The 16,970-nt window shown below is 35.8% G+C and overlaps 1 protein-coding gene across 5 annotated transcripts in view; it reads left to right on the forward strand.

The window, feature by feature from the left end:
- Positions 1 to 16,970, forward strand: part of SPOCK3 (SPARC (osteonectin), cwcv and kazal like domains proteoglycan 3) — a 363,483-nt gene that overhangs the window by 1,553 nt on the left and 344,960 nt on the right. The window lies entirely within an intron of this gene.

The raw sequence follows: 16,970 nt of genomic DNA on the forward strand, positions 1-16,970 counted from the left end.
AGGGGAGCTGGCGGGGGAGTCAGGTGGCAGGGACGTCCGCAGGTGGTAGCCATGAAAGGGCTAAGCTGTAGACTCCCCTGGGGAGTTTCCTAAAGGGTAATTTAGACGGAGCCAGGTTTTAAGAGGGGCCGCTTTTTTGCTTTCGAGTCAGGGGCTGTGATATGCAAGTCATTTCCCCCCCGCACCTGATTCGAATGAAACAGCGTTAAGAGCTGTCCCGGCGTCAAGAGCGCGCGGTTCATCTCAACGCATTTAACCTGGTTGTCCCGGGGAGGAGGTTGGTTACCGCACGCACGCAGCCCACCCTTTAGACCCAGAAGGCCTGAAAGGAAGGCAGAGTGATTCACAGACACATTGCCAACCCTTGCTGTGACATTTGAGAGAATTTCTCGTGGAGTCCATCTGCAGTACCCTACGTGCAGATGAGTTAACTTCTTTCATCAGTTCACACTCGGTCACGATTTGGAAAAATGAATGGAAGTTGTGACTGATTTTCATCCTGGCTCCTCTAGCTCTTCTCCCAACACCCCTCACCTGAAATAACTGACAGCCCAAATCTAACACGTAGCTGATCTGGCACAGGGGTTCCTAAACAAACGCTAATTTTTACTTTACAATTAGATGAAGCTCACTGGTGCTAGGCATGGATACAAGGATGAAAATGATGATAATGATAATACTTAATGGGAGGCGTTGCTTACTTACCTGCTTTATGAACAGGCTTAAACATCATTTCATTGCTAAATGACTGCTCTTATAAAAGCAAACACCTTACACATTTGTTGTGTTTCAGTTTTAGTTATTATTGAGTACAGTAAAAAAGGCAAGCAAGAGAGATATTTCTGAACCTAGGAAAGAATTTCTGTTCATCATGCCCTTATTAAAACAAAAAACAGCTATTGAACATTTTGTCAGTGTTTAAACAATGCTTCTCATTATGACATTTCATTTCTTAATGGCTGCTTAAAAATATTTAAAAAATGAGTTTTAGGCTTCTCTGAATTATATTTTAAATCTTAAATACCTTAGTACGCTCCGACTTTATTCAAATGACTTGATTGAATTATGAAGAGAAACTAGCCTATACTTAGAAAGTTTGTGAATGTGTTGATTTAAACTAGTTGGGCAAGCTGAGTTGCCTGAAAGAATTAAATATTCTAGGATCCTTTTAGCCAACTTCTATAATTACGGAGTATTTATTGCTATAGTATTTTCAGTTATGTGATCGCTGGGGAAAATCCATCAAAATTATATGTTAAATGTAAGTAAAGGATTTACTGAAATGTTTTTAGCAAATGTCTTTTTTCATGCACATGCAATACATGAAAATAATGATTTATTTGAAAACCTTATGTGAGGTATTAGCATTACCATTTCAGTAAGACAATTACATTTTTGTAAGGATGACTTCTGGAGGGCGGGGAAGATAAGTACTGTCTTTCCCCACCCTTTAGCTACTTGTTGCTTATTATTCATATGATAAAATGTATGCTGACAGTGTGACCTCTCAACTCAGGGTAGTATGCCATCCTTACTTAGACCATCCACCCCACTGCTAATTTACATATTTTTCATTCCCCTCTTTGGGAATCAGCTTTATATTTTTTATGTACTTTTCAGAATTTTTTTTTAGTTCATTTTTAGCAGGAAGCCTGTGGTTACGAGCCATTGCCTGAAATAAATCTGTGCTGCATGAATTTACCTTGAAATGTTCTGCATCATCATTAATATCTTAAGTAACAGATTTGCATACTCACTTTATATAAAGGCAAAGAAACAAGAAAACCTGAACCTTTTCTTTTAGAAACAATTTAACTGACAAATTTCTATTTAGTGCTTTGTCCTATAAAAATATAATTAATTTCATTTGAAAAAAGAAAACAAAAAACTTTGGATGCTTCAGCATAATTAACACTAGAACCAATCCTTATGTTTCTTCATGTGACTGTTCACACAATCGACATTATTTTACACCTAACTCTTTGATGAAAGTTTGAACGATATCTTCTTTTGAATTATATTTGAAAACTATTTAGAATAATATCTGATAATACAATTCATAATTAATTGAATGATTTTTAAAATAAATGTACTCTATATTATATGCAATATAAGCATATAAATATAGCTTATATATAATAAAACTTTAGGAATAAGAAGCATGGATAGGAAGTGTTTTTGAGTAGATGATCCTAAGAAGCACTGTACTTGATGACTCGTTTTCTCAATTTACTCAATGTAAAACACAGACAAATAATAAAACCAAAGGCCAGCTTATCATGAGTATGTATTAACATAGCAGAAACTTCCAAATAATTTTGAGCACTTTATACTAGCAATGCTCTTTGCATAAAGTTCTATTGCCCTTTAAAGTGTATAAAATGTCATTATATAGACATAGAGAACTTTTATCCTTTTGAAAATCATCAATATATTTGGTTATTAGTATAAAAATGCCTGTAGAGATTTTAATCTTTATGCCTTGGGAAAAATACAAGTTTAATGTAAAAATATAGAGAGGTCAATACAATTAAAAATAAGTATAGTAACTAGAACCAGTATGCTATATTTGAGGTATAATTATGTGTTTTTAAAATAAAGCAAAGGAGCAGAAAAACCTGGGGCTCATTTCGAACATCGTTTTAAGAAATGGTTACCGTTTGTATTGTAAAACCCACAATCAACTTCTGTTACGTTTATCCCTTAAGTGGTTTTTAATACCCTTTAGATATATTGCAGGCAATCATAAAGCCTTGCAATTTAAATTAAAAACGTGAACCTAAATATAAGTTAAAGGACATGTAAAATGTGAAAATGTAAAATATAGGTATGTAGGTTGAAGTGTCTCAGAGGCACTCAAATTATAAATTGACATTTTAAAAATGCCTTATTTGGATATATGGGATAGTAAGTAAACTTTTCTTAACTTCTTTATGTCCCTTTTTCATCTGAGTTGAGATTCTAGAGTGCACAGATTATTTAAAAGATAATGGCTGATGGAAAGGGATATTTCCTGTCACTTAGTAGCTACAGAGGAATAAAGCCCCTGAGAATCTATCAACTTTTACTGCTATTAGTAAGTAAATAAAACAATTGGTTTCTATGCCTACTCCAAGTAATGCTTTAAAAGGCATTAAAATTCGAACAATGAGACTCGTTAAAGAACACTGTCTCAGTACTTTAGATTTATGATGCACCCTGGATGTGATTCCTGAATAGCAAGCATACCCTTAGCATTGAAGTCTCCTCTTTTGTGCTACCTTTTTTTCTTGAGATATAATTGACAAATAAAATTGTGTATATTTAAGGAATACAATGTGATGATTTCATATATATGTTACATATAGCAGGGTGCCAAAACAATGTACACATTTTAAGAGCTGTTACCTATGTATTACTTTTCAAGGTTGAATTACGGTAGCGGTGTGTAGTATGATGCTCTCTCAAAAGGTGGCGTTAATCAAACGAATGCTAGCACCATTCATGGTATTTCAATTTTGATACATTGCTTTTCCTTTCTTAAAATTTGTATACAGTTTTTGGCACCTTCTGTATAAATGATTCTTTGTGGTACATTAATAGTAGGCAAAAAAGTTTTACTACTTTTTAACAATGTGTACTAAACATAAAATTAAATGATTATTAATACATTGGAGAAATTTAACAAATTAAACCACTATTCTGTGTGTTCAGGAATAGTTTCTCAATAATAGATAACCATATCTGATGAAAAACACATTTTTAGTGTTTCTCATTACTGGTAACCATTATCTATATTTTATCATAGTTGAGAACACAGTCTCTCCATGGGAATTCTTCACAGTTAATTTCTTGCATTCTCATGAGTGTGTCTATCTCTCTCTATGTTGACCTTTTGATGACTATGGGCCACACTGTTTAAAAATTCCTAAAAAAACTTTTGTATACAGTGTAAATATATGCAGGTCAGGAGCTGGTAGAGACTATAGCATACAATGTTTTTGATTTTAGACTATTATTCATACTTTTTTAATCATTCAGGAATGTCATCAAAAAAGAGGCAGTTGACTATTTGAGAGAAGTAGTAGGCAGTCTTTGAAGGTCCTGGGACCTGTGAGTTAGTTCAACAGCAACTAGTCTCATGCAGCATCCTAACCCCTATCCTTGTTGTCTGAATCCTAGATAAGCAATGGTGGGTGCTGTACAACCCACATCCCTATTTCTTAATCCCACCTACCTACCACCATCACCATTACCATACTCACCAGTCAGGGTTTAAGGTTGGTTTTGTCATGTCAGATGTCACATGAGGAAGGCAGGTCAGAGAATACCCATTGAGCTGCTAGTTTCTGGAGAGGGAATTCTTAGGTCGAGCTGTTGTCAATCACGTCATGAGACCTTAATAGGAAGTCTGAATTGAGTATAAAATTTAGTCAATTTGCCATAGGCTCATTCTAGCAGATAGAGAAGTGCGTGACACATTTAGCTCACCAGCTCTCCTACCTTCTAGTGAATTATTAGAAAGTGTAATTTAGTAGAGAAATAAATTAGCCTGTGTGTGTGTGTGTGTGTATGCTATATATGCTTATAGGATGTGTTTATAGCTCTTTGCATAAATGTACATGTACTATGTGCGTGTATATGTGTGTCTTCAAATAGGTAACAGATGAAATAATTAGAAAACCAAGGTGATTATATATTATTGTGTTAATGATATTAAGTTTATATGCTAATTAGAAAGCAGGCACTCCTAAAATGTTATGCTTTGTGTTAGTTTTTTTGGGGTTTTTTTGTGGTGAAATTTTTGCATCTCAAAAATTGAGAACACAGTCTCATTTGCTGTTACATGTGTGGTCACTGTGTGCCTTTCTAGTTCTTATGGGAGGTCAACTTGTTTGAGATTATATGCCATAATTTTTAGCTAGTTATACAAAAGGAACATCAGATACTGCTATAAAAGCATTTATTTTCCTACTTTTACAATAAGACTACAATAAGACTGTTTTTAGATCTCATGATTCTGATTCAGAGTAACATTTTATGTTCTTATACAACTTTATTTTTCATGATCTGGATGAGAATTATTTTATGTATGTATTTTTAAAGGCTGATTTGTGACTCGTGTACACATCCCTTCTGACTCCTATAATAAGTTCCTGGAGTATTTACATGCATTTTCCCTATTTATGAAATTTCTTTCATCTTTTCTGCTTTGCTTAGTTTACAGACTCGGTTGCCCTATGAAACTTGGAACTCTTTACAGCTTTCGATTGTAGCCTCTACCATCAAAATCTGACAGTTCACCTAGCATTAGCCCAGTGACTCGGTCAGTGTTAGCCTTAGAAAAATATTTACTAAACGAAGGACTATTGTATTAAATGTACATTGCCAATTGAACAGTTTTAAAAAAGGCTTTTAGCACCCTCTTGCTTTTCACTGACCATTTCCATTTCTGACCCCCTTCAGTGCAGTTTTGTAATTGGTATGAATTTTTTTTTGTAAAGATTTTTATTGGGGAATTGGGGGGATGGGAACAGTGCTGGGGGATTGGGGGAAGGGGAACAGACAAGCTGCTGCCATTTTGTTCTTCAGTCTAGTTGTGGAGGACATTGCTTCACTGGCCCAAGTTGGCACCATCATTGCGCTCTTTCCGGGCGAGGCAGATCAGTCGCCGGCTTCTGGATGGCCGCTCATGGCAGCTGTTGGCCGCTCACGCTGGCTGCTGGCTACATACGGTAGCCCATGGCAACCCAGTGCCACAGGGGCTGCAGCCTACGCCGTCACCTGTGACTCATGGCAGCCCAGCTCCAGGTTTGTTGTTCAGCATCTTAGCTGAAGAGGGCAGTGTCACTGGCCCTCATATGTGGGATCCGAACCGGGGCCCTCTGGCATCCCAAGCCAGTTTTTAACCATCGCGCCACTGGCCGGCCCAGGAATGAAATTTTAAGTTTCATAAATATAAGGTTTCCAGTACCAAACTGGCTTATTCTGTAAGTTCCAAAATGCACCAAAATGGAAATACTATGCCAAAAGCATCATGTTCAATTTTAGAGTGGTAATTGTAGATAGTTAATTGTATTCATGGCTCTCTCTGCCAGTCCATCGAACTCTTTTCTATAGTTTCTCTTTGGCCACTTCATTTTGTTGTTCTAAACTCTTTAAATGTTTTCTTTCTTTTTTTTTTTCCCTGCTGCCTACTAAGTAATATCAAAAACCAGTAACTTCCCGGTCTTCTTCAACTAATGCACTGAAATTAAAGGTTATGTGGCTAAATCCAGATGTCACAGGCAGTCCAGGTTTATTTCTTTCTCTTCTACCTCACTTACAATTGCCAATGTATTATTTAAGGATAGGGTAAGCTCCTACAATTAGAGGCCCCTGAGTCTGAGTGCCTGAATTAAAAGAGAATTTTATTTCCCAACCATGTAACCATTAGGAAGGGGGCTGTCCAGGCGTAGACTTGCAGGGTTATTTGCTCAGGGTTCTCCATAAATGTCCATTTCCTATCCAGCAGGAAGCGTTTAAGAGAACATCTAGAAGACACAGCTTGTCCTACAAGTGACCTGAAAGCTGTCACACCTAACTTCTGCGTATATCCCAGAGGCCTGAATCTGGTGACATGGCTATCGCCGCTAGCTACAAGGAAGGGTGGGGAATGTCATTGTCTAATGGGGAACATTAACACTAAAAGAAAGAAGGCGAATCTGATACTAGAGGAGACCTTAGTAACTGCTGCTTTTGTTTCAACATCTAAATACCTCTTGAAAATATTCTCTGTGCTTACTAACAGGAATGTTTATCATTTCCTGTTAGTTGTTTGCCTTGCATTCAGCCTCTTCCCTCTAATTTCCTACCATTCCTCTATCCTCTATTCAGGGTAGAACTGGTGCACCTGGCACCTAAGGTGTGTGGGTGTAGGAGTGAGAGGGCAAGAAGTGTGCTTCCGTTAGAGAGGAAATGTTGCAGTTCAGAACCAAAGAAGCGCATCCACATAGGGCTTAACGAGAGCCTGCGTCTGATGATGAGGAGTCCTATTTTCTAGTGAAATTGTTTAGCATTACCTTTTTAAGCTATCTTTGGTCATAGGTGCAGAAAGCTCTGTGTGAGGTAGATAACGGTGAGCAGTGGGAAGGAATTAGAGTTGACTTTTCATTCCTCTTTGCTGAAGGACAAAATACTCTCTATTGCCAAGCTTGTAGTTCCTCTGATACAGAAAAAAAGGGAAGCATCATTAATGTAAAGTAGCTTTCCCTGGAATAATTCTAGAAATGATGCCATTGCCGGATTCATGCTGCTCTTAATCCTAGAAGCAAAGAAAACAGTATTTTTATTTAAAAAAATGTTGTTTTAGCATTGGTACAGTAGATCTTCAAATAATGTCATTTCACTCAACATCATTTTGTTATACCATTGATGAGGGGAAAAAAAAATCAATTATTGGCCTGGAGCCGCAGTTGGTATGGAGTTTTCACGCTCTCCCATGTCTGCCTGGGTTTTCTTCCGGGACTCTGGTTTCCTCCCACATCCTACAGTCGTGTGTATTAGGTGATTGGCTGCTCTGAATCATCCTAGCCTAGTGAGTGTGGGTGAGTGTCAGTGCGCCCTGGAATGGAAGGGCCTCTGTCCAGGGTGAGGTCCTGCCTTGTGCCCTAAGCTACCGCGAGAGGCTCCAGGCACCTGCAACCCTAAACTGGTATCAGCGGGTTGGAAAATAGTGATCTTACTTTCTTTTTTTCCCCATCATTCTTAAATGTGTGCATAGCTAACTTTTATTTCAATATTTAATATTAGCAGTGTTTTGGGTTTTTATTTAGAAGTTTGGTGATGTTTTTGTGACCAGAAATATGTCATAGGAACTTCACTCTTGTTTATATCAATTATTCTAGGGTAAAATTGGTTTATGTGTTTGCATGTCATTTCGTTTAAAGTCACAGTTTCTAAGAACCTATGGACAAGGTTAAGTGAGGACTTACTGTATCTCTGGGATAGTTAATGAGTTAGAAACTGGACCAGGTGAGATTTGCCAGGTGTGCCATAGAGGCTTGACGCTTTCAATTGTCTTTCGTGACATCAGAGATAGCTGACAGCTAAGAGGATGGCTGAGCTCTTTGCCTGGATCTTAGGCAGAGATGGTAAATTGCACTATTTGACCATCAGTTTTTTGTTTTTGTTTTTTTAATTGATCCGTGACTCATACCTTCTTCATACCTGCATAGTGAAAGCTTTAGTATTTATTTGTTCTTTTTTCATGTATATATATTCATGGCATTATTATTTTAAAAGTGATTATTATATACTTTTTGCTTAATATGTTATTCACACTTAGAATATCTTATAATTAAATTAATAATAGTAATACAATAGTGTACATATACACAAGGTAGAACGGTAGGTAAAAAAGTCTTTATAAAACCATGTTATTGTAGTCATGTATTCCTCCCAAAGGACTGATGGCTTTCCCCAATATACTTCTGCAGGAAGTCACCTGGCTCTCCATATTCTGTTCAGAAGCTGCCTCCTGTATCAAGGAAATAATGGCCTCAGCCAGAAATGTCTCCCACTCCTGAACATGGATAGCAGATTTTTCTATTCAGAATCTGGGGATAAAGGCCTAATACAAATTTTTATTTTCTTCTTCAGAAATAGCACCATGATTTTTATTAGTCATTCAATGGTTTTAAAAATACATTTAATAAAAAAATAATCTTTAGAATTTGAGTGAGATAGACTCCTTTTTTATGTGTAGTTTGTGTGCTTTGGATACTGTTAAACAGTATTATCACTCTTGTAAAATAGGGATAATTAAAGGAAATTCAATATTCTGTTTTAATGACTGTTTCGTTAGAAATGATGTTATTGATTTTTAAAATTCTATTAACTATGGAAAAGAAAGGTTTAACTACCTTGCTATGGCAGCAATCTGTAATTTTATTTTGTTAGGTTTTATCATTTGATAGTTTAGTTTACTAATGATATAAATTAGAAAAGGGACTTAAATTTAGTATATATTTTTCTTTCAATACACAAGTACAAATATGTGATTTTCCCCCCATAGCCTTCTTTTAAGGTCTTTATATTAATTTAAAAGTTAACTATCTGCTGATGTGCCTATTTTCAGATGATTGTTTTAGTATTTTGTCAATAAAATAATACCATATTTTTGGTTTTTGAACACACAAGGTAAACTTTTTAAACTTTGCTAGATTATTTTTTATAATGGAGATTCTATATTTCATTCTCTGAAAACTCTAACAATCTGTACTAATTATGTTGAAGTTAAAAAAACCCATATATATATAATTTTACCATTATATATATATATATATATATATATATATAGGGGGTGATAATGGTAAAAAAATGTACTCATTCAGAATATCAAATGAGTCAAATATTAAATATAAAATAAAATATAATAAAATGTATAATATTAAGTAATGATAGACTTTTCCTTATCTAGATATTGATAATATAATAACTTTTATAGATCTTATCACATGCCAGTAATAGTATACGTTTTTATGTACTAATTAGCAACATCCCTGCAAGGAAGGCACAATTATTACCCCACTGTGTAGGTGAGGAAGCTGAGGTCCAAGGTCACACACAGCTGGTATCAGTCAGGGCTCTGTGCAGTTCTGGCGTGTTGCTGCACAGTCTTGTTGTTACACTGCTGTATAATGCCTCCTGGTCTATAAACATTATTTTGGGGTGTTGATTAGAGGTATGTCAGGCGCTTTAGGTGTATTATCCCACTTAGTATAATCTTTTAAAAATATTTAATTTTAATTGTAGTAAAAACAGCATAAGATTTATCATATTATCCATTTTTAAGCATACAGTTGTGTTACATATAACCATGTTGTGTAATCAGTCTCCAGAACTTTTTCATCTTACAAAACTGAAACTTGTACTCTTTAAACAGGACCACACTCCCCGCCCTCCCACCCGCGCCGCTGCTGGCAACCGCCATTTTATTTTCTGTTTCTATTAATTTGACTACTTTAGCTAGCTCATATAAAACCGTATTTGACTTTTTGTGACTGGCTTATTTTCACTTAGCATAATGCCCTCCAGGTTCATCCATGTTGTCACAAATGGCAGGATGTCCTTCCTTTTTAAGGTCGAATAATATTCCATTGTGTGTATATTCGTATTTGTTTAGCCATTCATCCATTGATGGGTCGTTGGATAGCTTCCACCTCTTGCTTATTGTAAAAGAGGCTGCTATGAACATGGGTGTGTAAATATCTCTTCAAGATCTGTTTTCAATTATTTAGATTTTCAATTTATTCTGAATTAATATTGTTGAATCATATGATAATTCTATTTTGCATTTTTTAAGGAACCTCTACTGTTTTTTAAAGTGGCTGCACCATTTTACATTCCCACCAGTAGTGCACAAAGGTTCCAATTTCTTCACATCCTTGCCAACACTTGTTATTTTCCAATTTTTTCATAGTAGCCATCCTAATAGGCTTGAGGTAATAGCTCATGTTTTTGGTTTACCTTTCCCTAATGATTAGTGATGTTGAACATCTTTCCATAAGCTTGTTGGCCATGTATTTATCATCTTTGGAGAAGTGTCTATTCATGTCTTTGCCCATTTTTTTAGGTGGTTTTCTTTTTTAAGCATAACCTGTTAGCAGCCTAAAAGGTGCACATTATTAATCTACTTTTACAAATGGAGACACTTAGGTTCAAACAAGCTTAATTAGCCTACTCAGAATTGGTGAGATTTGAACCTACTCTCTCCAGCTCTAAACATTATGTTTATTTATTTATTTTTTCATTAACAGTTGGCCACTTTAAATGACTCATGATTAGCAACTCACTGATTTTCTATCTTTTGAAATGTTATGTTTGGTCCTTTTAAATTGTCACAATAATTATATTTTCGACTATACCAATCAATTGATATAGACTGAATTTTTATGACAGTTAAAGGAGCATCTTATACAAAGTTATAATGATTTTATTGTAATTTGATCATTTTCTCTTGAAACTGCAATAGAAGACTTTTAGTAGTCTGACCTTCATTAATCTTAGAGTAAGTAACATTAGTAAATAAAAAGCTGGTCATTGAATAGCATATTATTGTTCAAAGAATAATGATCATCCCTATAGGCGTACTTCAAATGACAATTGCATATTGCTGGCATTTATATTAGTGAATTTTTTTTTTGATATCACAATGCAATTTTGAATATTTTAAGTGGGCAGGAGTGGCTGTTAAAAGGAATACTAGTATTTTCTAACAATAGCTGTTATTCATCTTATAATTAAAACTACAAAATCTTCGGAGACTGCTAGGCATCACTGTGCCTAATGTCTACCCATTACAGTTGTGAATTTATCATCAAAGTAGATCAAAGTGCAAAATCAAAAGGAATTCTTTCTTACAATTTAAGATTAAGATTTCACAAATTATTATCATATGTAATTAATACCTACAAATGTGATACAAGTGTAATCAGTGTTGAATGGGTTCTGAGACAGCCTGCCAATTTCTATCCATAGTAGATCACTTGTTTTTCTGGTTTCTTTGTTAAATATCAAAGATTGATGAAATGCATTTGACTTTTTAAAAAGATATCTCATATATAGGGTAAGTTAGACTATATCTAGCTTTTAAAATAATTTTGTCATCTACTTATAGTCTGGAGAATTCTCCATGTAGAATTTCACTGGAGTTATTAAATATGAACCATTTCATTAAACATGTATTCTGTTTTTCGAGTTTTGTAGCAAAAGAGAAAAACTAATTAGCTGCTAGACTAAAGAAAGTATGAATTAAAATGCAGTGATTTCTATATTTTGTACTTAATGAAGTTAAGTAATACTGAATTTATTTGATGCTAAATTTTATATGATTATTTATATGAAATAAGTGGTCATATAAAATATTCTCTGCTAAAAATTTAAAGTAAATTTATATGGTCAATTTTGGAACATATTGAGTATTCCAGATAATTCTGTGGGTTTTTTATTCTTAGCATAAGGAAAAGCCCATTATTTAGCAGGAATGAAATAAGGAGAGGGACCAAAAATGCAACAAGTTAATTGAATTATGTCTCCAAATATATAAACCATCACAGGGCATTATCTTCCTCAATACAGTAAAATGCTTACTAGGTATAGCTCCTAAATTTAGAATTTTGGGAGTCCCTTAATCACAGCTCACTTTTTTTCTATCACCAGCCTACTTTGTGACTTTCAAAATATTTACATAGGGTACTCTAGGCAGGATACTCTGAAATATGAGCTTGCTAATTGCCTTGGCACATGCTATTAGCATCTGCTGAAGAATCAGTTTTAGAATATCAGGAGAATATTTATAGGCCTTTCACGGCATACAGTGTAGTATGAAATTATAGGCAAGCTCCTAGTCTTTCAGTAAGACTGTCTAAGGTGCCCTTGGCAACAGCTGATATTCTCCCCAAATGTCCCTGAGGCAGTTGGATTCATCTAAAATGAACATTCCCTGAGGCAAAACTTTTCTAGAACATTGTATCAACAAGCATTAGCCTACAATTACCTGAGAAATTTTTCTGTGACATGAAATATAATTTTTTTGAGTGGAGATGTTATACACGTTATAGTTTTAAAGACTATTATACTTTATACTACTGAAACTAAACTTTGTGAATTAAAGGCATACTCCAGGCTGGTAACAGAGGAAATCTCTTTATGGAAGCTGGGAAATTTGAAAGTAACTCTAGGCAGAGTAATATTTTTATGTAGATCAACACATTTAGCACATTATTCCTAGAATTTCTTGTTGATTAAATATGCTAACGACTTTGCTTGCTGTTGTTATTGTCATTTAACATTATTTAGAATAGAATGTTTTCTGTTATTTAATTTTCCACACGTTTTCCTAAGTACATTTTTAAAAACATGGTAAAATGGCCAGTGGGGAATGACATGTTTAATTCAGATAGCAAATTCATAGCAACGATTGGAGAAGACATCCCACCACATTTCTGAAGACTAGAAGTCTTTGAAAGAAATTGTATTTTGAATGCATGCCATGCTGAATCTCACTGAGAACCACAGCCGTTTATAGGTCAGTAAATGAGATCTGGAAATCGAATTTCAGAGCTGCTTTGTTTGCTCCATGTGGCTGAAAACCACCTGGCCTTTGCGGCCAAAAGTCTTCTGTTTATTTTCAGAGTGAGTGCCTCTTGTGTACATGTGCTGTTTGCTCAGTAGCATGGATTTGGGAGAGGACTAGAGAGAGCTTGCCATCAGCCTCAAAGGTGACAAATGTTATCTCTGGTGTTAGCCTAATGTGTGGTGGCTACCACTGGTACAGTGATTAGAAGTAAAGTAAAACATCAAACATTGGGTAAGACCGAGATGATGTCTGTGGGCATCTGGGACAGTTAGTTTACTGTTCACACACAATTTTTTTTTCTTTTTCTTTTTTAGTTAAAAGCAATTCACTGACTTCTGATTAGTCTGTGTACATGTTCCTGAATGGCTTTCAAGTTTTCTTACTCCGTAGCCTGACATCTTGGACTCCAAAATAAGTTCCTTGTAAACAGTTATCCTTGTCAGTAGTAGGCAGTTTTAGGTGTAGGTAGTCTTAGGTGTCATTAAAACACGTTTATACTTAATTCTTATTGAATGAGTAGTTTAATTTTCACTGCTTGTTGCTGCACTAGACTGTGATGTTTCTGATTTGTTTTTGTAGTGGAACAAAACCCCTTCTTTACTGTAGTTTGTGGGTTTAACTTTTTATTTTACTTGAATGAGCCTATATATTTAAATAACTTTCTCCTGGATGGAAAGATAAAAATTCCACAATTTAAATTTTATAGGGATATAGCACTATTGGTATCACATGTAACTATTCAGTTGTGAAAACATTTAAGATTTATTTTTGAAATGGACATACATTATATATTCATTACTAAGTTTCTTCAGTAAATATTGGCTAAATTACATAGAAAGGAAATTAAGCTGTGTGAAGAACATATAATGATAGAATTATGCATTATACAAATTTGAATTAGTATATTTTTCAAACTTTTGTAATATTTTAATCTGATTTCAAACTGAAATAAGTTTGTGAATAAAATTGACCAGTTAATTAAGGAGAGTCAAATTATTTTTAACAAGGTTTTACTTTTTCAAATTCCAGTTTATTAATAAAAGGCAAATAAAATAGCACCATAAGTTTCATCTCACATTGTTTAACAACTAGAATGTTGTTGCTGTGGGGTTTTTTTGTTGTTTTTTTGTTTTTCAGTTAACAAAACCATTAGAATAAGGTGGCAATTTCTGTATGTATATTTACTTTGGCACAGAAGTTTGTTTTTATGCTGATCTTTTTTTATGTTTATTTTAGGATTTTCCTGTAATATTGCCCAATTATAAGTGTTTACTTCTGCAGCATAATTAATAAAGTGTTTCTACATTTATTAAACTGATGTTTTTCCAAAGCTAATCCTCTGGGCCCAAACTCCTTAATCATTTTGGAGTAAAATAACTCAGAATTGGTGGGCAGCCATAACCAGTTTCCCAAGGAACGTTCAGATAGATAGATGCAAATTTGCATACAATATTCAGGGAATTCATAATTCTCTGATGATTTGCAACATGAGTGTACATGAATTGTTGTGCAAGAGTCATTTCTACAAAACTTATGACAATCTTTGAAGCTATACAGATATTTTTTGAATACTCTGGTGATTACAGGAAATGTCTTATTGAAGTTGTCTTGAACTTTTGTCTTCCTCCCAAGTGTTTCCAATCAAATCACTTATACGTCCTGTGGAAGTCTTCTCTGCAGTATTTCTCGGATCCGCAGCTCTTCCCTCTTTCTTGGCTCACATCCTCATTATCTTGCCCTTAGACTAGTCTTATAGATGGCCTTCATGTTTTTAGGCTTTTTCGTGCTTACAGCATCTAATACTTTTATTGATAAATGAATTTCCCCCCAAATTATAGCTCTGACCTTTTTGCTCCTCTGTTTAAAGACTCCCATTCCTCCTTTCGTTTGTTACAGAGCAGAACTGCATATAGCTGCAACTGTACATTAAAAATTTATGAATAAGTTTGCCCTCCATGAGATAAACCTGTATCTCCGCAAAATGGATCAGTTTATGTATATTTATCGTCATCTGAGAGGGAGATTATGTGATTCCTAAGCCTGTGAGAGTTTGTGTAAGCTGTTTTAATAGCATAAAATATACTCAGAGCAACATTGTTCCTCAGGAGGAGTCTGAGATGAGAGGGATAGAAAATAATTCACCCAGGCACGCTTTGGCAGTGCTCAGGAGAGAGAGACAGCAGCCACTTCAAAGGTGGGTCTAATGTTCTATGCTATAGCATGTGGATGACAAAAAAAATGCCGCCTCTGATTCCATGCTCACCCAGCAAACTTCTGATTTTAATGTAGCTCAGCCTCAGGGGAAGAATGTATTAGTCATGCTGACGTGTGTTTTCTTCTGACGGAACCAGGTTTCTGAGGCTTCGGGACCCAATGGATGGATGGTAGTAAATTAATCAAGGTAATATTGCAGTGTTAGGTCTTTGGTAGGTAGCCAGGATTTTCCTGGTGACAGTCAGGTCTTACCAGGAGTTTTGTACTTAAATGTCAGCACCAAATAAAATCCAAATTCTCTACCCCCAAATGCAAAAGCCCTTTCAGTCCCTGCCTCTAAACCATAGTTGCTTTCTTGTCCTTATTTTCTCTTGCATGCACTCTTCACACCAGTCAAATTGAGTTATCATCTATCTTTCTGCTACTTTCTACTTTCTCGTTTTGTGTGGCTTTCACACAGTGAGCTGTTCACCTGGAAAGGGAACTCCTTTGACCTATTATTTATCTCTTTTCTAACTCTCATTGTCTGTGGTCCATTTTATATTCTCCTTTTCCCTAATCCCTTCCATATGTTCACAGTCAAATGCAACCTTACCCTTTCCTGAATTCCCAAAGCATTTTCTGCGAGGCAGTGATAGTAATGGGAAGAGCCATGCTTCCTACGATGTCAGTGCCTTGCACCCCAGAAGTGTAGAAGGGATACGCATGATACACATTAGTATAGGGGTGAGTGAATGAGGATGTAACTGGTCTCTTCAGGTCAAGCATAGGAGTGAATAGTTAATATAGGTGTCAAAACTCAGGTTAATACTAGTAGTTGATACACATTTTATCTTTGTTTTCCTAGAGGTTTGATTGAGTATGTCATTTATGGGACCAGTGTTTATTCCCAATTTTTAGACAGTCTTTCTAGACAGGCTTTCTGAAATACCTGATTTATGCATTTAAGCTCTTATTTTATTTTATAAGGACATTGTTGCTTTTTTACCACCGATGTTGAAATATAGTAAAAAAAACCCTGAATATTAACAGTGTTTGCTCTTTCATATGCTACACATTGCTGTGCTTCCAAGCAGCCAACAACTCTTAATCTATAATTACTATGAAAATGTCAACAACAGTAGGCTGCTGGATTTTGGCCATAATTCGTCACATAAATTAGCCACCCTAAGACGGGCTTCCAAAGCAGGGAAAAGGTTTTTCCCTGCCTCTTTTTGTCTAAACCAAAATTTTCTAAAAATAGGAGTCCTGGGCCGGCTGAGTGGTGCGATGGTTAAGAACTGGCTTGGGATGCCAGAGGACCCCAGTTCAGATCCCATATATGAGGGCCAGTGACACTGTCCTCCACAGCTAAGATGCTAAACAACAGCTCAACCTGGAGCTGGGCTGCCCTGAGTCGCCGGCGACAGCGTAGGCTGCAGCCCCTGTGGCAGTGGGTTGCCATGGGCTACCGTATGTAGCTAGCAGCCAGTGTGAGCGGCCAGCAGCCGCAGTGAGTGGCCGTCCAGAAGCCAGCGACTGATCTGCCTCACCCGGGAAGAACACAATGATGGTGCCAGCTTGGGCCAGTGAAGCAATGTCCTCCACAACTAGACTGAAGAACAAAACGACAGCAACTTGTCTGTTCCCCTTCCCCCAATTCCCCAGCGCTGTTCCC

The sequence above is a fragment of the Hipposideros armiger genome, unplaced genomic scaffold (genome assembly GCF_001890085.2).
Source record: "Hipposideros armiger isolate ML-2016 unplaced genomic scaffold, ASM189008v1 scaffold_142, whole genome shotgun sequence".
Taxonomy (NCBI): domain Eukaryota; kingdom Metazoa; phylum Chordata; class Mammalia; order Chiroptera; family Hipposideridae; genus Hipposideros; species Hipposideros armiger.